Source organism: Oncorhynchus gorbuscha, unplaced genomic scaffold, assembly GCF_021184085.1.
Source record: "Oncorhynchus gorbuscha isolate QuinsamMale2020 ecotype Even-year unplaced genomic scaffold, OgorEven_v1.0 Un_scaffold_579, whole genome shotgun sequence".
Classification (NCBI taxonomy): Eukaryota; Metazoa; Chordata; class Actinopteri; order Salmoniformes; family Salmonidae; genus Oncorhynchus; species Oncorhynchus gorbuscha.
In genome coordinates this window covers 419,737-441,262 of record NW_025745413.1, presented here as the reverse complement: position 1 = coordinate 441,262, position 21,526 = coordinate 419,737, and the positions used below count along the sequence as shown (strand labels likewise).

General features: G+C 37.1%; 9 non-coding genes across 9 annotated transcripts; all 9 read left to right on the top strand.

The window, feature by feature from the left end:
• Positions 1–5,675: 5,675 nt before the first annotated feature.
• trnar-ucg lies at positions 5,676–5,748 on the top strand. Its single transcript has one exon. It is a non-coding gene; the product is annotated as a tRNA-Arg (tRNA).
• Positions 5,749–10,161: 4,413 nt separating this feature from the next.
• trnar-ucg lies at positions 10,162–10,234 on the top strand. The gene has a single exon. It is a non-coding gene; the product is annotated as a tRNA-Arg (tRNA).
• A 6,155-nt stretch (positions 10,235–16,389) lies between these two features.
• On the top strand, positions 16,390–16,462 carry trnaq-uug. Its single transcript has one exon. It is a non-coding gene; the product is annotated as a tRNA-Gln (tRNA).
• A 2,049-nt stretch (positions 16,463–18,511) lies between these two features.
• On the top strand, positions 18,512–18,584 carry trnar-ucg. Its single transcript has one exon. It is a non-coding gene; the product is annotated as a tRNA-Arg (tRNA).
• Positions 18,585–18,869: 285 nt separating this feature from the next.
• trnar-ucg lies at positions 18,870–18,942 on the top strand. The gene has a single exon. It is a non-coding gene; the product is annotated as a tRNA-Arg (tRNA).
• Positions 18,943–19,574: 632 nt separating this feature from the next.
• Positions 19,575–19,647, top strand: trnar-ucg. Its single transcript has one exon. It is a non-coding gene; the product is annotated as a tRNA-Arg (tRNA).
• A 285-nt stretch (positions 19,648–19,932) lies between these two features.
• On the top strand, positions 19,933–20,005 carry trnar-ucg. Its single transcript has one exon. It is a non-coding gene; the product is annotated as a tRNA-Arg (tRNA).
• Positions 20,006–20,638: 633 nt separating this feature from the next.
• Positions 20,639–20,711, top strand: trnar-ucg. The gene has a single exon. It is a non-coding gene; the product is annotated as a tRNA-Arg (tRNA).
• A 282-nt stretch (positions 20,712–20,993) lies between these two features.
• trnar-ucg lies at positions 20,994–21,066 on the top strand. Its single transcript has one exon. It is a non-coding gene; the product is annotated as a tRNA-Arg (tRNA).
• Positions 21,067–21,526: the final 460 nt, after the last annotated feature.

Sequence of the window (21,526 nt, the reverse complement as noted above, 5' to 3'; positions counted from 1 at the left end):
CAATTTGATGTCTATTGTTGCATAGCAAAGTCTCTATGATGTCAAATAGGGATGTATCACATAGACTGCGTGGCCTAATGGATAAGGCGTCTGACTTCAAATCAGAAGATTGAGGGTTTGAGTCCCTTCGTGGTCGTTTAATTTCATTAGCTCAGCTAATTTGAACATGTTTGCAATTTCCTGAAATAAGGCATTGGTCTTGTTGCTTTGAAAAGCTTGGACATTTTTGTTCAACTTTAATAATCTAAGACTGAAAGGCCTGAGAAATATTGTGTCTGATTCGGCATCGCAAGATTGAGGGACATAGTCTTTTCGTACTTGTAAAATATCACTAGCTTTCCTCATTCGGATAGGTTCACAATTTTGATGTCTGTTGTTGCTAAGCAACGTCTGTTTGATGTCATATCAGAGAATATGGAGTAGAAGGTGTTGCCTCGTGGATAAGGCGTCTTACTTCAAACAGAAAATTGAGGTTTTGAAGCATTTTCGAATGTCATTAAATCAGCTAATATGGAAATGTTTGCAATTTCCCGAAATAAGGGAAATCTTGTAAGACATTGTTATTCATCTTTAATAATCTAATATTGCAAGGCCTGAGAATTATTGTGTCTGATTCTGCATTTGAGGGAAAAGGTCACTTGTTAAATATCACTAGCTTTCCTCATTCGGACAGGTTCACAACTTTGATGTCTACTGTTGCATATCTGGATGTCAAATGGGTCGTTTAATTTCATTAGCTCAGCTAATTTGAACATGTCTGCAATTCCTGAAATAAGGCGTTGCTCTTGTTGCTTTGAAAAGCTTGGACATTGTTGTTCAACTTTAATAGTCTAAGACTGCAAGGCCTGATAATTATTGTGTCTGAATCTGCATCGCAAGATTGAAGGAAAGAGTATCTTTGTACTTGTTAAAAATCACTAGCTTTCCTCATTCGGACAGGTTCACAATTTGATGTCTATTGTTGCATAGCAAAGTCTCTATGATGTCAAATAGGGATGTATCACATAGACTGCGTGGCCTAATGGATAAGGCGTCTGACTTCAAATCAGAAGATTGAGGTTTGAGTTCCTTCGTGGTTGTTTAATTTCATTAGCTCAGCAAATTTGAACATGTTTGCAATTTCCTGAAATAAGGCATTGGTCTTGTTGCTTTAAAAGCTTGGACATTTTTGTTCAACTTTAATAATCTAAGACTGAAAGGCCTGAGAAATATTGTGTCTGATTCTGCATCGCAAGATTGAGGGACATAGTCTTTTCGTACTTGTAAAATATCACTAGCTTTCCTCATTCGGATAGGTTCACAATTTGATGTCTGTTGTTGCTAAGCAACGTCTGTTTGATGTCATATCAGAGAATATGGAGTAGAAGGTGTTGCCTCGTGGATAAGGCGTCTTACTTTGAAACAGAAAATTGAGGTTTTGAAGCATTTTCGTGGTCGTTTAATGTCATTAAATCAGCTAATATGGACATGTTTGCAATTTCCCTAAATAAGGCATTGGTCTTGTTGCTTTGAAAAGCTTGGACATTGTTGTTCAACTTTAATAATCTAAGACTGCAAGGCCTGAGAATTATTGTGTCTGAATCTGCATCGCAAGATTGAAGGAAAGAGTATCTTTGTACTTGTTAAAAATCACTAGCTTTCCTCATTCGGACAGGTTCACAATTTGATGTCTATTGTTGCATAGCAAAGTCTCTATGATGTCAAATAGGGATGTATCACATAGACTGCGTGGCCTAATGGATAAGGCGTCTGACTTCAAATCAGAAGATTGAGGGTTCGAGTCCCTTCGTGGTCGTTTAATTTCATTAGCTCAGCTAATTTGAACATGTTTGCAATTTCCTGAAATAAGGCATTGGTCTTGTTGCTTTGAAAAGCTTGGACATTTTTGTTCAACTTTAATAATCTAAGACTGAAAGGCCTGAGAAATATTGTGTCTGATTCAGCATCGCAAGATTGAGGGACATAGTCTTTTCGTACTTGTAAAATATCACTAGCTTTCCTCATTCGGATAGGTTCACAATTTGATGTCTGTTGTTGCTAAGCAACGTCTGTTTGATGTCATATCAGAGAATATGGAGTAGAAGGTGTTGCCTCGTGGATAAGGCGTCTTACTTCAAACAGAAAATTGAGGTTTTGAAGCATTTTCGTCGTTTAATGTCATTAAATCAGCTAATATGGACATGTTTGCAATTTCCCAAATAAGGGAAATCTTGTTGCTTTGAAAAGCTAAGACATTGTTATTCATCTTTAATAATCTAATATTGCAAGGCCTGAGAATTATTGTGTCTGATTCTGCATCGCAAGATTGAGGGAAAAGGTCTCTTCTTACTTGTTAAATATCACTAGCTTTCCTCATTCGGACAGGTTCACAACTTTGATGTCTACTGTCATAGCAAAGTCTGTAATGTCAAATAGGGTCGTTTAATTTTATTTACTCAGCTATTATGGACATGTTTGCAATTTCCCTAAATAAGGCATTGGTCTTGTTGCTTTGAAAAGCTTGGACATTGTTGTTCAACTTTAATAATCTAAGACTGCAAGGCCTGAGAATTATTGTGTCTGAATCTGCATCGCAAGATTGAAGGAAAGAGTATCTTTGTACTTGTTAAAAATCACTAGCTTTCCTCATTCGGACAGGTTCACAATTTGATGTCTATTGTTGCATAGCAAAGTCTCTATGATGTCAAATAGGGATGTATCACATAGACTGCGTGGCCTAATGGATAAGGCGTCTGACTTCAAATCAGAAGATTGAGGATTTGAGTCCCTTCGTGGTTGTTTAATTTCATTAGCTCAGCAAATTTGAACATGTTTGCAATTTCCTGAAATAAGGCATTGGTCTTGTTGCTTTGAAAAGCTTGGACATTGTTGTTCAACTTTAATAATCTAAGACTGAAAGGCCTGAGAAATATTGTGTCTGAATCTGCATCGCAAGATTGAAGGAAAGAGTATCTTTGTACTTGTTAAAAATCACTCGCTTTCCTCACTCGGACAGGTTCACAATTTGATGTCTATTGTTGCATAGCAAAGTCTCTATGATGTCAAATAGGGATGTATCACATAGACTGCGTGGCCTAATGGATAAGGCGTCTGACTTCAAATCAGAAGATTGAGGGTTTGAGTCCCTTCGTGGTTGTTTAATTTCATTAGCTCAGCTAATTTGAACATGTTTGCAATTTCCTGAAATAAGGCATTGTTCTTGAAAAGCTTGGACATTTTTGTTCAACTTTAATAATCTAAGACTGAAAGGCCTGAGAAATATTGTGTCTGATTCGGCATCGCAAGATTGAGGGACATAGTCTTTTCGTACTTGTAAAATATCACTAGCTTTCCTCATTCGGATAGGTTCACAATTTTGATGTCTGTTGTTGCTAAGCAACGTCTGTTTGATGTCATATCAGAGAATATGGAGTAGAAGGTGTTGCCTCGTGGATAAGGCGTCTTACTTCGAAACAGAAAATTGAGGTTTTGAAGCATTTTCGTGGTCGTTTAATGTCATTAAATCAGCTAATATGGACATGTTTGCAATTTCCCGAAATAAGGGAAATCTTGTTGCTTTGAAAAGCTAAGACATTGTTATTCATCTTTAATAATCTAATATTGCAAGGCCTGAGAATTATTGTGTCTGACTCTGCATCGCAAGATTGAGGGAAAAGGTCTCTTCTTACTTGTTAAATATCACTAGCTTTCCTCATTCGGACAGGTTCACAACTTTGATGTCTACTGTTGCATAGCAAAGTCTGTATGATGTCAAATAGGGTCGTTTAATTTCATTAAATCAGCTAATATGGACATGTTTGCAATTTCCTGAAATAAGGGGAATCTTATTGCTTTGAAAAGCTTGGACATTGTTGTTCAACTTTAATAATCTAAGACTGAAGGCCTGAGAATTATTGTGTCTGAATCTGCATCGCAAGATTGAAGGAAAGAGTATCTTTGTACTTGTTAAAAATCACTAGCTTTCCTCATTCGGACAGGTTCACAATTTGATGTCTATTGTTGCATAGCAAAGTCTCTATGATGTCAAATAGGGATGTATCAAATAGACTGCGTGGCCTAATGGATAAGGCGTCTGAATTCAAATCAGAAGATTGAGGGTTACAGTCCCTTCGTGGTTGTTTAATTTCATTAGCTCAACTAATTTGAACATATTTGCAATTTCCCGAAATAAGACATCGGTCTTGTTGCTTTGAAAAGCTTGGACATTGTGTCTGACTCTGCATCGCAAGATTGAGGAAAAGGTCTCTTCTTACTTGTTAAATATCACTAGTTTTCCTCATTGACAGGTTCACAACTTTGATGTCTACTTTGCATAGCAAAGTCTGTTTAATTTCATTAGCTCAGCTAATTCGTACATGTTTGCAATTTCCTGAAATAAGACATTGGTCTTGTTGCTTTGAAAAGCTTGGACATTTTTGTTCAACTTTAATAATCTAAGACTGAAAGGCCTGAGAAATATTGTGTCTGATTCGGCATCGCAAGATTGAGGGACATAGTCTTTTCGTACTTGTAAAATATCACTAGCTTTCCTCATTCGGATATGTTCACAATTTTGATGTCTGTTGTTGCTAAGCAACGTCTGTTTGATGTCATGTCGGAGAATATGGAGTTGAAGGTGTTGCCTCGTGGATAAGGCGTCTTACTTCGAAACAGAAAATTGAGGTTTTGAAGCATTTTCGTGGTCGTTTAATGTCATTAAATCAGCTAATATGGACATGTTTGCAATTTCCTAAATAAGGCATTGGTCTTGTTGCTTTGAAAAGCTTGGACATTGTTATTCAACTTTAATAATCTAAGACTGCAAGGCCTGAGAATTATTGTGTCTGAATCTGCATCGCAAGATTGAAGGAAAAGAGTATCTTTGTACTTGTTAAAAATCACTAGCTTTCCTCATTCGGACAGGTTCACAATTTGATGTCTATTGTTGCATAGCAAAGTCTCTATGATGTCAAATAGGGATGTATCACATAGACTGCGTGGCCTAATGGATAAGGCGTCTGACTTCAATCAGAAGATTGAGGGTTCAGTCCCTTCGTGGTCGTTTAATTTCATTAGCTCAGCTAATTTGAACATGTTTGCAATTTCCTGAAATAAGGCATTGGTCTTGTTGCTTGGACATTTTTGTTCAACTTTAATAATCTAAGACTGAAAGGCCTGAGAAATATTGTGTCTGATTCAGCATCGCAAGATTGAGGGACATAGTCTTTTCGTACTTGTAAAATATCACTAGCTTTCCTCATTCGGATAGGTTCACAATTTTGATGTCTTTTGTTGCTAAGCAACGTCTGTTTGATGTCATATCAGAGAATATGGAGTAGAAGGTGTTGCCTCGTGGATAAGGCGTCTTACTTTGAAACAGAAAATTGAGGTTTTGAAGCATTTTCGTGGTCGTTTAATGTCATTAAATCAGCTAATATGGACATGTTTGCAATTTCCTAAATAAGGCATTGGTTTTGTTGCTTTGAAAAGCTTGGACATTGTTGTTCAACTTTAATAATCTAAGACTGCAAGGCCTGAGAATTATTGTGTCTGAATCTGCATCGCAAGATTGAAGGAAAGAGTATCTTTGTACTTGTTAAAAATCACTAGCTTTCCTCATTCGGACAGGTTCACAATTTGATGTCTATTGTTGCATAGCAAAGTCTCTATGATGTCAAATAGGGATGTATCACATAGACTGCGTGGCCTAATGGATAAGGCGTCTGACTTCGAATCAGAAGATTGAGGGTTCGAGTCCCTTCGTGGTCGTTTAATTTCATTAGCTCAGCTAATTTGAACATGTTTGCAATTTCCTGAAATAAGGCATTGGTCTTGTTGAAAAGCTTGGACATTTTTGTTCAACTTTAATAATCTAAGACTGAAAGGCCTGAGAAATATTGTGTCTGATTCAGCATCGCAAGATTGAGGGACATAGTCTTTTCGTACTTGTAAAATATCACTAGCTTTCCTCATTCGGATAGGTTCACAATTTTGATGTCTTTTGTTGCTAAGCAACGTCTGTTTGATGTCATATCGGAGAATATGGAGTAGAAGGTGTTGCCTCGTGGATAAGGCGTCTTACTTTGAAACAGAAAATTTATGTTTTGAAGCATTTTCGTGGTCGTTTAATGTCATTAAATCAGCTAATATGGACATGTTTGCAATTTCCTAAATAAGGCATTGGTCTTGTTGCTTTGAAAAGCTTGGACATTGTTGTTCATCTTTAATAATCTAAGACTGCAAGGCCTGAGAATTATTGTGTCTGAATCTGCATCGCAAGATTGAAGGAAAGAGTATCTTTGTACTTGTTAAAATCACTAGCTTTCCTCATTCGGACAGGTTCACAATTTGATGTCTATTGTTGCATAGCAAAGTCTCTATGATGTCAAATAGGGATGTATCACATAGACTGCGTGGCCTAATGGATAAGGCGTCTGACTTCAAATCAGAAGATTGAGGGTTTGAGTCCCTTTGTGGTCGTTTAATTTCATTAGCTCAGCTAATTTGAACATGTTTGCAATTTCCTGAAATAAGGCATTGGTCTTGTTGCTTTGAAAAGCTTGGACATTTTTGTTCAACTTTAATAATCTAAGACTGAAAGGCCTGAGAAATATTGTGTCTGAATCTGCATCGCAAGATTGAAGAATAGTATCTTTGTACTTGTTAAAAATCACTAGCTTTCCTCATTCGGACAGGTTCACAATTTGATGTCTATTGTTGCATAGCAAAGTCTCTATGATGTCAAATAGGGATGTATCACATAGACTGCGTGGCCTAATGGATAAGGCGTCTGACTTCAATCAGAAGATTGAGGGTTCGAGTCCCTTCGTGGTCGTTTAATTTCATTAGCTCAGCTAATTTGAACATGTTTGCAATTTCCTGAAATAAGGCATTGGTCTTGTTGTTTGAAAAGCTTGGACATTTTTGTTCAACTTTAATAATCTAAGACTGAAAGGCCTGAGAAATATTGTGTCTGATTCAGCATCGCAAGATTGAGGACATAGTCTTTTCGTACTTGTAAAATATCACTAGCTTTCCTCATTCGGATAGGTTCACAATTTGATGTCTGTTGTTGCTAAGCAACGTCTGTTTGATGTCATATCAGAGAATATGGAGTAGAAGGTGTTGCCTCGTGGATAAGGCGTCTTACTTCAAAACAGAAAATTTAGGTTTTGAAGCATTTTCGTGGTCGAATGTCATTAAATCAGCTAATATGGACATGTTTGCAATTTCCCGAAATAAGGGATTGGTTGCTTTGAAAAGCTTTCTTTAATAATCTAATATTGCAAGGCCTGAGAATTATTGTGTCTGATTCTTCGCAAGATTGAGGGAAAAGGTCTCTTCTTACTTGTTAAATATCACTAGCTTTCCTCATTCGGACAGGTTCATGTCAAAGTCTGTATGATTCAAATAGGGTCGTTTAAATTAGCTCAGCTAATTAATACATGTTTGCAATTTCCTAAATAAGGCATTGGTCTTGTTGCTTTGAAAAGCTTGGACATTGTTGTTCAACTTTAATAATCTAAGACTGCAAGGCCTGAGAATTATTGTGTCTGAATCTGCATCGCAAGATTGAAGGAAAGAGTATCTTTGTACTTGTTAAAAATCACCTAGCTTTCCTCATTCGGACAGGTTCACAATTTGATGTCTATTGTTGCATAGCAAAGTCTCTATGATGTCAAATAGGGATGTATCACATAGACTGCGTGGCCTAATGGATAAGGCGTCTGACTTCAAATCAGAAGATTGAGGATTTGAGTCCCTTCGTGGTTGTTTAATTTCATTAGCTCAGCAAATTTGAACATGTTTGCAATTTCCTGAAATAAGGCATTGGTCTTGTTGCTTTGAAAAGCTTGGACATTGTTGTTCAACTTTAATAATCTAAGACTGAAAGGCCTGAGAAATATTGTGTCTGAATCTGCATCGCAAGATTGAAGGAAAGAGTATCTTTTACTTGTTAAAAATCACTAGCTTTCCTCATTCGGACAGGTTCACAATTTGATGTCTATTGTTGCATAGCAAAGTCTCTATGATGTCAAATAGGGATGTATCACATAGACTGTGTGGCCTAATGGATAAGGCGTCTGACTTCAAATCAGAAGATTGAGGGTTCGAGTCCCTTCGTGGTCGTTTAATTTCATTAGCTCAGCTAATTTGAACATGTTTGCAATTTCCCGAAATAAGGCATTGGTCTTGTTGCTTGGACATTTTTGTTCAACTTTAATAATCTAAGACTGAAAGGCCTGAGAAATATTGTGTCTGATTCAGCATCGCAAGATTGAGGGACATAGTCTTTTCGTACTTGTAAAATATCACTAGCTTTCCTCATTCGGATAGGTTCACAATTTGATGTCTGTTGTTGCTAAGCAACGTCTGTTTGATGTCATATCAGAGAATATGGAGTAGAAGGTGTTGCCTCGTGGATAAGGCGTCTTACTTGAAACAGAAAATTTAGGTTTTGAAGCATTTTCGTGGTCGTTTAATGTCATTAAATCAGCTAATATGGACATGTTTGCAATTTCCCTAAATAAGGCAATGGTTGTTGCTTTGAAAAGCTAAGACATTGTTATTCATCTTTAATAATCTAAGATTGCAAGGCCTGAGAATTATTGTGTCTGAATCTGCATCGCAAGATTGAAGGAAAAGGTCTCTTTTACTTGTTAAAAATCACTAGCTTTCCTCATTCGGACAGGTTCACAACTTTGATGTCTATTGTTGCATAGCAAAGTCTCTATGATGTCAAATAGGGATGTATCACATAGACTGCGTGGCCTAATGGATAAGGCGTCTGACTTCAAATCAGAAGATTGAGGGTTTGAGTCCCTTCGTGGTCGCTTAATTTCATTAGCTCAGCAAATTTGAACATGTTTGCAATTTCCTGAAATAAGGCATTGGTTTTGTTGCTTTGAAAAGCTTGGACATTTTTGTTCAACTTTAATAATCTAAGACTGAAAGGCCTGAGAAATATTGTGTCTGAATCTGCATCGCAAGATTGAAGGAAATAGTATCTTTGTACTTGTTAAAAATCACTCGCTTTCCTCATTCGGACAGGTTCACAATTTGATGTCTATTGTTGCATAGCAAAGTCTCTATGATGTCAAATAGGGATGTATCAAATAGACTGCGTGGCCTAATGGATAAGGCGTCTGACTTCAAATCAGAAGATTGAGGGTTTGAGTCCCTTCGTGGTTGTTTAATTTCATTAGCTCAGCTAATTTGAACATGTTTGCAATTTCCTGAAATAAGGCATTGGTCTTGTTGCTTGGACATTTTTGTTCAACTTTAATAATCTAAGACTGAAAGGCCTGAGAAATATTGTGTCTGATTCAGCATCGCAAGATTGAGGGACATAGTCTTTTCGTACTTGTAAAATATCACTAGCTTTCCTCATTCGGATAGGTTCACAATTTGATGTCTGTTGTTGCTAAGCAACGTCTGTTTGATGTCATATCAGAGAATATGGAGTAGAAGGTGTTGCCTCGTGGATAAGGCGTCTTACTTCAAACAGAAAATTTAGGTTTTGAAGCATTTTCGTGGTCGTTTAATGTCATTAAATCAGCTAATATGGACATGTTTGCAATTTCCCGAAATAAGGCATTGGTCTTGTTGCTTTGAAAAGCTTGACATTGTTATTCATCTTTAATAATCTAAGACTGCAAGGCCTGAGAATTATTGTGTCTGAATCTGCATCGCAAGATTGAAGGAAAAGAGTCTCTTTTACTTGTTAAAAATCACTAGCTTTCCTCATTCGGACAGGTTCACAATTTGATGTCTATTGTTGCATAGCAAAGTCTCTATGATGTCAAATAGGGATGTATCACATAGACTGCGTGGCCTAATGGATAAGGCGTCTGACTTCAAATCAGAAGATTGAGGGTTTGAGTCCCTTCGTGGTTGTTTAATTTCATTAGCTCAGCTAATTTGAACATGTTTGCAATTTCCCAAAATAAGGCATTGGTCTTGTTGCTTTGAAAAGCTTGGACATTTTTGTTCAACTTTAATAATCTAAGACTGAAAGGCCTGAGAAATATTGTGTCTGAATCTGCATCGCAAGATTGAAGGAAAGAGTATCTTTGTACTTGTTAAAAATCACTAGCTTTCCTCATTCGGACAGGTTCACAATTTGATGTCTATTGTTGCATAGCAAAGTCTCTATGATGTCAAATAGGGATGTATCACATAGACTGCGTGGCCTAATGGATAAGGCGTCTGACTTCGAATCAGAAGATTGAGGGTTTGAGTCCCTTCGTGGTCGTTTAATTTCATAAGCTTAGCTAATTTGAACATGTTTGCAATTTCCTTAAATAAGGCATTGGTCTTGTTGCTTTGGACATTTTTGTTCAACTTTAATAATCTAAGACTGAAAGGCCTGAGAAATATTGTGTCTGATTCGGCATCGCAAGATTGAGGGACATAGTCTTTTCGTACTTGTAAAATATCACTAGCTTTCCTCATTCGGATAGGTTCACAATTTTGATGTCTGTTGTTGCTAAGCAACGTCTGTTTGATGTCATATCAGAGAATATGGAGTAGAAGGTGTTGCCTCGTGGATAAGGCGTCTTAATACGAAACAGAAAATTTAGGTTTTGAAGCATTTTCGTGGTCGTTTAATGTCATTAAATCAGCTAATATGGACATGTTTGCAATTTCCCTAAATAAGGCATTGGTCTTGTTGCTTTGAAAAGCTTGGACATTGTTGTTCAACTTTAATAATCTAAGACTGCAAGGCCTGAGAATTATTGTGTCTGAATCTGCATCGCAAGATTGAAGGAAAGAGTATCTTTGTACTTGTTAAAAATCACTAGCTTTCCTCATTCGGACAGGTTCACAATTTGATGTCTATTGTTGCATAGCAAAGTCTCTATGATGTCAAATAGGGATGTATCACATAGACTGCGTGGCCTAATGGATAAGGCGTCTGACTTCAAATCAGAAGATTGAGGGTTCGAGTCCCTTCGTGGTCGTTTAGTTTCATAAGCTCAGCTAATTTGAACATGTTTGCAATTTCCTGAAATAAGGCATTGGTCTTGTTGCTTGGACATTTTTGTTCAACTTTAATAATCTAAGACTGAAAGGCCTGAGAAATATTGTGTCTGATTCAGCATCGCAAGATTGAGGGACATAGTCTTTTCGTACTTGTAAAATATCACTAGCTTTCCTCATTCGGATAGGTTCACAATTTTGATGTCTGTTGTTGCTAAGCAACGTCTGTTTGATGTCATATCGGAGAATATGGAGTAGAAGGTGTTGCCTCGTGGATAAGGCGTCTTACTTCGAAACAGAAAATTGAGGTTTTGAAGCATTTTCGTGGTCGTTTAATGTCATTAAATCAGCTAATATGGACATGTTTGCAATTTCCTAAATAAGGCATTGGTCTTGTTGCTTTGAAAAGCTTGGACATTGTTATTCATCTTTAATAATCTAAGACTGCAAGGCCTGAGAATTATTGTGTCTGAATCTGCATCGCAAGATTGAAGGAAAGAGTATCTTCTACTTGTTAAATATCACTAGCTTTCCTCATTCGGACAGGTTCACAATTTGATGTCTATTGTTGCATAGCAAAGTCTCTATGATGTCAAATAGGGATGTATCATATAGACTGTGTGGCCTAATGGATAAGGCGTCTGACTTCAAATCAGAAGATTGAGGGTTTGAGTCCCTTTGTGGTCGTTTAATTTCATTAGCTCAGCTAATTTGAACATGTTTGCAATTTCCCGAAATAAGGCATTGGTCTTGTTGCTTTGAAAAGCTTGGACATTTTTGTTCAACTTTAATAATCTAAGACTGAAAGGCCTGAGAAATATTGTGTCTGAATCTGCATCGCAAGATTGAAGGAAATAGTATCTTTGTACTTGTTAAAAATCACTAGCTTTCCTCATTCGGACAGGTTCACAATTTGATGTCTATTGTTGCATAGCAAAGTCTCTATGATGTCAAATAGGGATGTATCAAATAGACTGCGTGGCCTAATGGATAAGGCGTCTGACTTCAATCAGAAGATTGAGGGTTCGAGTCCCTTCGTGTTCGTTTAATTTCATTAGCTCAGCTAATTTGAACATGTTTGCAATTTCCTGAAATAAGGCATTGGTCTTGTTGCTTGGACATTTTTTTGTTCAACTTTAATAATCTAAGACTGAAAGGCCTGAGAAATATTGTGTCTGATTCAGCATCGCAAGATTGAGGGACATAGTCTTTTCGTACTTGTAAAATATCACTAGCTTTCCTCATTCGGATAGGTTCACAATTTTGATGTCTGTTGTTGCTAAGCAACGTCTGTTTGATGTCATATCAGAGAATATGGAGTAGAAGGTGTTGCCTCGTGGATAAGGCGTCTTACTTGAAACAGAAAATTTAGGTTTTGAAGCATTTTCGTGGTCGTGTAATGTCATTAAATCAGCTAATATGGACATGTTTGCAATTTCCCGAAATAAGGGAAATCTTATTGCTTTGAAAAGCTAAGACATTGTTATTCATCTTTAATAATCTAATATTGCAAGGCCTGAGAATTATTGTGTCTGATTCTGCATCGCAAGATTGAGGGAAAAGGTCTCTTCTTACTTGTTAAATATCACTAGCTTTCCTCATTCGGACAGGTTCCAACTTTGATGTGTACAAAAGTTTGATGTGAAGCAAAGTCTGTATGATGTCAAATAGGGTCGTTTAATTTCATTAGCTCAGCTAATTAATACATGTTTGCAATTTCCCTAAATAAGGCATTGGTCTTGTTGCTTTGAAAAGCTTGGTCATTGTTGTTCAACTTTAATAATCTAAGACTGCAAGGCCTGAGAATTATTGTGTCTGAATCTGCATCGCAAGATTGAAGGAAAGAGTATCTTTGTACTTGTTAAAAATCCCTAGCTTTCCTCATTCGGACAGGTTCACAATTTGATGTCTATTGTTGCATAGCAAAGTCTCTATGATGTCAAATAGGGATGTATCACATAGACTGCGTGGCCTAATGGATAAGGCGTCTGACTTCGAATCAGAAGATTGAGTATTTGAGTCCCTACGTGGTAGTTTAATTTCGTTAGCTCAACAAATTTGAACATGTTTGCAATTTCCTCAAATAAGGCATTGGTCTTGTTGCTTTTGAAAAGCTTGGACATTGTTGTTCAACTTTAATAATCTAAGACTGAAAGGCCTGAGAAATATTGTGTCTGAATCTGCATCGCAAGATTGAAGGAAAGAGTATCTTTGTACTTGTTAAAAATCACTCGCTTTCCTCATTCGGACAGGTTCACAATTTGATGTCTATTGTTGCATAGCAAAGTCTCTATGATGTCAAATAGGGATGTATCACATAGACTGTGTGGCCTAATGGATAAGGCGTCTGACTTCGAATCAGAAGATTGAGGGTTCGAGTCTTTTCGTGGTCGTTTAGTTTCATAAGCTCAGCTAATTTGAACATGTTTGCAATTTCCTGAAATAAGGCATTGGTCTTGTTGCTTGGACATTTTTGTTCAACTTTAATAATCTAAGACTGAAAGGCCTGAGAAATATTGTGTCTGATTCAGCATCGCAAGATTGAGGGACATAGTCTTTTCGTACTTGTAAAATATCACTAGCTTTCCTCATTCGGATAGGTTCACAATTTTGATGTCTGTTGTTGCTAAGCAACGTCTGTTTGATGTCATATCAGAGAATATGGAGTAGAAGGTGTTGCCTCGTGGATAAGGCGTCTTACTTGAAACAGAAAATTTAGGTTTTGAAGCATTTTCGTGGTCGTTTAATGTCATTAAATCAGCTAATATGGACATGTTTGCAATTTCCCTAAATAAGGCAATCTTGTTGCTTTGAAAAGCTAAGACATTGTTATTCATCTTTAATAATCTAATACTGCAAGGCCTGAGAATTATTGTGTCTGAATCTGCATCGCAAGATTGAGGAAAAAGGTCTCTTTTACTTGTTAAATATCACTAGCTTTCCTCATTCGGACAGGTTCACAATTTGATGTCTATTGTTGCATAGCAAAGTCTCTATGATGTCAAATAGGGATGTATCACATAGACTGTGTGGGCCTAATGGATAAGGCGTCTGACTTCAAATCAGAAGATTGAGGGTTTGAGTCCCTTCGTGGTCGTTTAATTTCATTAGCTCAGCTAATTTGAACATGTTTGCAATTTCCTGAAATAAGGCATTGGTCTTGTTGCTTTGAAAAGCTTGGACATTTTTGTTCAACTTTAATAATCTAAGACTGAAAGGCCTGAGAAATATTGTGTCTGATTCTGCATCGCAAGATTGAAGGAATAGTATTTTTGTACTTGTTAAAAATCACTAGCTTTCCTCATTCGGACAGGTTCACAATTTGATGTCTATTGTTGCATAGCAAAGTCTCTATGATGTCAAATAGGGATGTATCAAATAGACTGCGTGGCCTAATGGATAAGGCGTCTGACTTCAAATCAGAAGATTGAGGGTTCGAGTCCCTTCGTGTTCGTTTAATTTCATTAGCTCAGCTAATTTGAACATGTTTGCAATTTCCCGAAATAAGGCATTGGTCTTGTTGCTTGGACATTTTTGTTCAACTTTAATAATCTAAGACTGAAAGGCCTGAGAAATATTGTGTCTGATTCGGCATCGCAAGATTGAGGGACATAGTCTTTTCGTACTTGTAAAATATCACTAGCTTTCCTCATTCGGATAGGTTCACAATTTTGATGTCTGTTGTTGCTAAGCAACGTCTGTTTGATGTCATATCAGAGAATATGGAGTAGAAGGTGTTGCCTCGTGGATAAGGCGTCTTACTTCGAAACAGAAAATTTAGGTTTTGAAGCATTTTCGTGGTCGTTTAATGTCATTAAATCAGCTAATATGGACATGTTTGCAATTTCCCGAAATAAGGGAAATCTTATTGCTTTGAAAAGCTAAGACATTGTTATTCATCTTTAATAATCTAATATTGCAAGGCCTGAGAATTATTGTGTCTGATTCTGCATCGCAAGATTGAGGGAAAAGGTCTCTTCTTACTTGTTAAATATCACTAGCTTTCCTCATTCGGACAGGTTCACAACTTTGATGTCTACTGTTGCATAGCAAAGTCTGTATGATGTCAAATAGGGTCGTTTAATTTCATTAGCTCAGCTAATTTGAACATGTTTGCAATTTCCCTAAATAAGGCATTGGTCTTGTTGCTTTGAAAAGCTTGGACATTGTTGTTCAACTTTAATAATCTAAGACTGCAAGGCCTGAGAATTATTGTGTCTGAATCTGCATCGCAAGATTGAAGGAAAGAGTATCTTTGTACTTGTTAAAAATCACCTAGCTTTCCTCATTCGGACAGGTTCACAATTTGATGTCTATTGTTGCATAGCAAAGTCTCTATGATGTCAAATAGGGATGTATCACATAGACTGCGTGGCCTAATGGATAAGGCGTCTGACTTCAAATCAGAAGATTGAGGATTTGAGTCCTTCGTGGTTGTTTAATTTCATTAGCTCAGCAAATTTGAACATGTTTGCAATTTCCCTCAATAGGGCATTGGTCTTGTTGCTTTGAAAAGCTTGGACATTGTTGTTCAACTTTAATAATCTAAGACTGAAAGGCCTGAGAAATATTGTGTCTGAATCTGCATCGCAAGATTGAAGGAAAGAGTATCTTTGTACTTGTTAAAAATCACTAGCTTTCCTCATTCGGACAGGTTCACAATTTGATGTCTATTGTTGCATAGCAAAGTCTCTATGATGTCAAATAGGGATGTATCACATAGACTGCGTGGCCTAATGGATAAGGCGTCTGACTTCAAATCAGAAGATTGAGGGTTCGAGTCCCTTCGTGGTCGTTTAATTTCATTAGCTCAGCTAATTTGAACATGTTTGCAATTTCCTGAAATAAGGCATTGGTCTTGTTGCTTGGACATTTTTGTTCAACTTTAATAATCTAAGACTGAAAGGCCTGAGAAATATTGTGTCTGATTCAGCATCGCAAGATTGAGGGACATAGTCTTTTCGTACTTGTAAAATATCACTAGCTTTCCTCATTCGGATAGGTTCACAATTTTGATGTCTGTTGTTGCTAAGCAACGTCTGTTTGATGTCATATCAGAGAATATGGAGTAGAAGGTGTTGCCTCGTGGATAAGGCGTCTTACTTTGAAACAGAAAATTTAGGTTTTGAAGCATTTTCGTGGTCGTTTAATGTCATTAAATCAGCTAATATGGACATGTTTGCAATTTCCCTAAATAAGGGAAATCTTGTTGCTTTGAAAAGCTAAGACATTGTTATTCATCTTTAATAATCTAATACTGCAAGGCCTGAGAATTATTGTGTCTGATTCTGCATCGCAAGATTGAAGGAAAAGGTATCTTTTACTTGTTAAAAATCACTAGCTTTCCTCATTCGGACAGGTTCACAATTTGATGTCTATTGTTGCATAGCAAAGTCTCTATGATGTCAAATAGGGATGTATCACATAGACTGTGTGGTCTAATGGATAAGGCGTCTGACTTTGAATCAGAAGATTGAGGGTTTGAGTCCCTTCGTGGTCGTTTAATTTCATAAGCTCAGCTAATTTGAACATGTTTGCAATTTCCTGAAATAAGGCATTGGTCTTGTTGCTTTGAAAAGCTTGGACATTTTTGTTCAACTTTAATAATCTAAGACTGAAAGGCCTGAGAAATATTGTGTCTGAATCTGCATCGCAAGATTGAAGGAAAGAGTATCTTTGTACTTAAAATCCCTAGCTTTCCTTATTCGGAAAGGTTCACAATTTGATGTCTATTGTTGCATAGCAAAGTCTCTATGATGTCAAATAGGGATGTATCAAATAGACTGCGTGGCCTAATGGATAAGGCGTCTGACTTCGAATCAGAAGATTGAGGGTTCGAGTCCCTTCGTGTTGTTTAATTTCATTAGCTCAGCTAATTTGAACATGTTTGCAATTTCCTGAAATAAGGCATTGGTCTTGTTGCTTGGACATTTTTGTTCAACTTTAATAATCTAAGACTGAAAGGCCTGAGAAATATTGTGTCTGATTCGGCATCGCAAGATTGAGGGACATAGTCTTTTCGTACTTGTAAAATATCACTAGCTTTCCTCATTCGGATATGTTCACAATTTTGATGTCTGTTGTTGCTAAGCAACGTCTGTTTGATGTCATATCAGAGAATATGGAGTAGAAGGTGTTGCCTCGTGGATAAGGCGTCTTACTTCAAACAGAAAATTTAGGTTTTGAAGCATTTTCGTGGTCGTGTTAATGTCATTAAATCAGCTAATATGGACATGTTTGCAATTTCCCGAAATAAGGCAATCTTGTTGCTTTGAAAAGCTAAGACATTGTTATTCATCTTTAATAATCTAATACTGCAAGGCCTGAGAATTATTGTGTCTGAATCTGCATCGCAAGATTGAGGGAAAAGGTCTCTTCTTACTTGTTAAATATCACTAGCTTTCCTCATTCGGACAGGTTCACAATTTGATGTCTATTGTTGCATAGCAAAGTCTCTATGATGTCAAATAGGGATGTATCACATAGACTGCGTGGCCTAATGGATAAGGCGTCTGACTTCAAATCAGAAGATTGAGGGTTTGAGTCCCTTCGTGGTTGTTTAATTTCATTAAGCTCAGCTAATTTGAACATTTTTGCAATTTCCCAAAATAAGGCATTGGTCTTGTTGCTTTGAAAAGCTTGGACATTTTTGTTCAACTTTAATAATCTAAGACTGAAAGGCCTGAGAAATATTGTGTCTGAATCTGCATCGCAAGATTGAAGGAAATAGTATCTTTGTACTTGTTAAAAATCACTCGCTTTCCTCATTCGGACAGGTTCACAATTTGATGTCTATTGTTGCATAGCAAAGTCTCTATGATGTCAAATAGGGATGTATCACATAGACTGCGTGGCCTAATGGATAAGGCGTCTGACTTCAAATCAGAAGATTGAGGGTTCGAGTCCCTTCGTGGTCGTTTAATTTCATAAGCTCAGCTAATTTGAACATGTTTGCAATTTCCTGAAATAAGGCATTGGTCTTGTTGCTTGGACATTTTTGTTCAACTTTAATAATCTAAGACTGAAAGGCCTGAGAAATATTGTGTCTGATTCAGCATCGCAAGATTGAGGACATAGTCTTTTCGTACTTGTAAATATCACTAGCTTTCCTTCCTCATTCGGATAGGTTCACAATTTTGATGTCTTTGTTGCTAAGCAACGTCTGTTTGATGTCATATCAGAGAATATGGAGTAGAAGGTGTTGCCTCGTGGATAAGGCGTCTTACTTGAAACAGAAAATTTAGGTTTTGAAGCATTTTCGTGGTCGTTTAATGTCATTAAATCAGCTAATATGGACATGTTTGCAATTTCCCGAAATAAGGCAATCTTGTTGCTTTGAAAAGCTTGGACATTGTTATTCATCTTTAATAATCTAATCTTGCAAGGCCTGAGAATTATTGTGTCTGATTCTGCATCGCAAGATTGAGGGAAAAGGTCTCTTTGTACTTGTTAAATATCACTAGCTTTCCTCATTCGGACAGGTTCACAATTTGATGTCTATTGTTGCATAGCAAAGTCTCTATGATGTCAAATAGGGATGTATCACATAGACTGTGTGGCCTAATGGATAAGGCGTCTGACTTCGAATCAGAAGATTGAGGGTTCGAGTCCCTTCGTGGTCGTTTAATTTCATAAGCTCAGCTAATTTGAACATTTTTGCAATTTCCTGAAATAAGGCATTGGTCTTGTTGCTTTGAAAAGCTTGGACATTTTTGTTCAACTTTAATAATCTAAGACTGAAAGGCCTGAGAAATATTGTGTCTGATTCTGCATCGCAAGATTGAGGGAAATAGTATTTTCGTACTTGTTAAAAATCACTAGCTTTCCTCATTCGGACAGGTTCACAATTTGATGTCTATTGTTGCATAGCAAAGTCTCTATGATGCCAAATAGGGATGTATCAAATAGACTGCGTGGCCTAATGGATAAGGCGTCTGACTTCGAATCAGAAGATTGAGGGTTCGAGTCCCTTCGTGTTCGTTTAATTTCATAAGCTCAGCTAATTTGAACATGTTTGCAATTTCCCGAAATAAGGCATTGGTCTTGTTGCTTGGACATTTTTGTTCAACTTTAATAATCTAAGACTGAAAGGCCTGAGAAATATTGTGTCTGATTCGGCATCGCAAGATTGAGGGACATAGTCTTTTCGTACTTGTAAATATCACTAGCTTTCCTCATTCGGATATGTTCACAATTTTGATGTCTGTTGTTGCTAAGCAACGTCTGTTTGATGTCATATCAGAGAATATGGAGTAGAAGGTGTTGCCTCGTGGATAAGGCGTCTTACTTCGAAACAGAAAATTTAGGTTTTGAAGCATTTTCGTGGTCGTTTAATGTCATTAAATCAGCTAATATGGACATGTTTGCAATTTCCCGAAATAAGGGAAATCTTGTTGCTTTGAAAAGCTAAGACATTGTTATTCATCTTTAATAATCTAATATTGCAAGGCCTGAGAATTATTGTGTCTGACTCTGCATCGCAAGATTGAGGGAAAAGGTCTCTTCTTACTTGTTAAATATCACTAGCTTTCCTCATTCGGACAGGTTCACAATTTGATGTCTATTGTTGCATAGCAAAGTCTCTATGATGTCAAATAGTGATGTATCACATAGACTGCGTGGCCTAATGGATAAGGCGTCTGACTTCGAATCAGAAGATTGAGGGTTCGAGTCCCTTCGTGGTCGTTTAATTTCATAAGCTCAGCTAATTTGAACATTTTTGCAATTTCCCAAAATAAGGCATTGGTCTTGTAGCTTTGAAAAGCTTGGACATTTTTGTTCAACTTTAATAATCTAAGACTGAAAGGCCTGAGAAATATTGTGTCTGATTCTGCATCGCAAGATTGAGGGACATAGTATTTTTGTACTTGTTAAATATCACTAGCTTTCCTCATTCGGACAGGTTCACAATTTGATGTCTATTGTTGCATAGCAAAGTCTCTATGATGTCAAATAGGGATGTATCAAATAGACTGCGTGGCCTAATGGATAAGGCGTCTGACTTCGAATCAGAAGATTGAGGGTTCGAGTCCCTTCGTGGTCGTTTAATTTCATAAGCTCAGCTAATTTGAACATGTTTGCAATTTCCCGAAATAAGGCATTGGTCTTGTTGCTTGGACATTTTTGTTCAACTTTAATAATCTAAGACTGAAAGGCCTGAGAAATATTGTGTCTGATTCGGCATCGCAGGATTGAGGGACATAGTCTTTTCGTACTTGTACAATATCACTAGCTTTCCTCATTCGGATATGATCACAATTTTGATGTCTGTTGTTGCTAAGCAACGTCTGTTTGATGTCATATCAGAGAATATGGAGTAGAAGGTGTTGCCTCGTGGATAAGGCGTCTTACTTCGAAACAGAAAATTTAGGTTTTGAAGCATTTTCGTGGTCGTTTAATGTCATTAAATCAGCTAATATGGACATGTTTGCAATTTCCCGAAATAAGGGAAATCTTGTTGCTTTGAAAAGCTAAGACATTGTTATTCATCTTTAATAATCTAATCTTGCAAGGCCTGAGAATTATTGTGTCTGATTCTGCATCGCAAGATTGAGGGAAAAGGTCTCTTCTTACTTGTTAAATATCACTAGCTTTCCTCATTCGGACAGGTTCACAATTTGATGTCTATTGTTGCATAGCAAAGTCTCTATGATGTCAAATAGGGATGTATCACATAGACTGTGTGGCCTAATGGATAAGGCGTCTGACTTCGAATCAGAAGATTGAGGGTTCGAGTCCCTTCGTGGTCGTTTAATTTCATTAGCTCAGCTAATTTGAACATTTTGCAATTTCCCGAAATAAGGCATTGGTCTTGTTGCTTTGAAAAGCTTGGACATTTTTGTTCAACTTTAATAATCTAAGACTGAAAGGCCTGACAAATATTGTGTCTGATCTGCATCGCAAGATTGAAGGACATAGTATTTTGTACTTGTTAAATATCACTAGCTTTCCTCATTCGGACAGGTTCACAATTTGATGTCTATTGTTGCATAGCAAAGTCTCTATGATGTCAAATAGGGATGTATCAAATAGACTGCGTGGCCTAATGGATAAGGCGTCTGACTTCGAATCAGAAGATTGAGGGTTCGAGTCCCTTCGTGGTCGTTTAATTTCATAAGCTCAGCTAATTTGAACATGTTTGCAATTTCCCGAAATAAGGCATTGGTCTTGTTGCTTGGACATTTTTGTTCAACTTTAATAATCTAAGACTGAAAGGCCTGAGAAATATTGTGTCTGATTCGGCATCGCAGGATTGAGCGACATAGTCTTTTCGTACTTGTACAATATCACTAGCTTTCCTCATTCGGATATGATCACAATTTTGATGTCTGTTGTTGCTAAGCAACGTCTGTTTGATGTCATATCAGAGAATATGGAGTAGAAGGTGTTGCCTCGTGGATAAGGCGTCTTACTTCGAAACAGAAAATTTAGGTTTTGAAGCATTTTCGTGGTCGTGTAATGTCATTAAATCAGCTAATATGGACATGTTTGCAATTTCCCGAAATAAGGGAAATCTTATTGCTTTGAAAAGCTAAGACATTGTTATTCATCTTTAATAATCTAA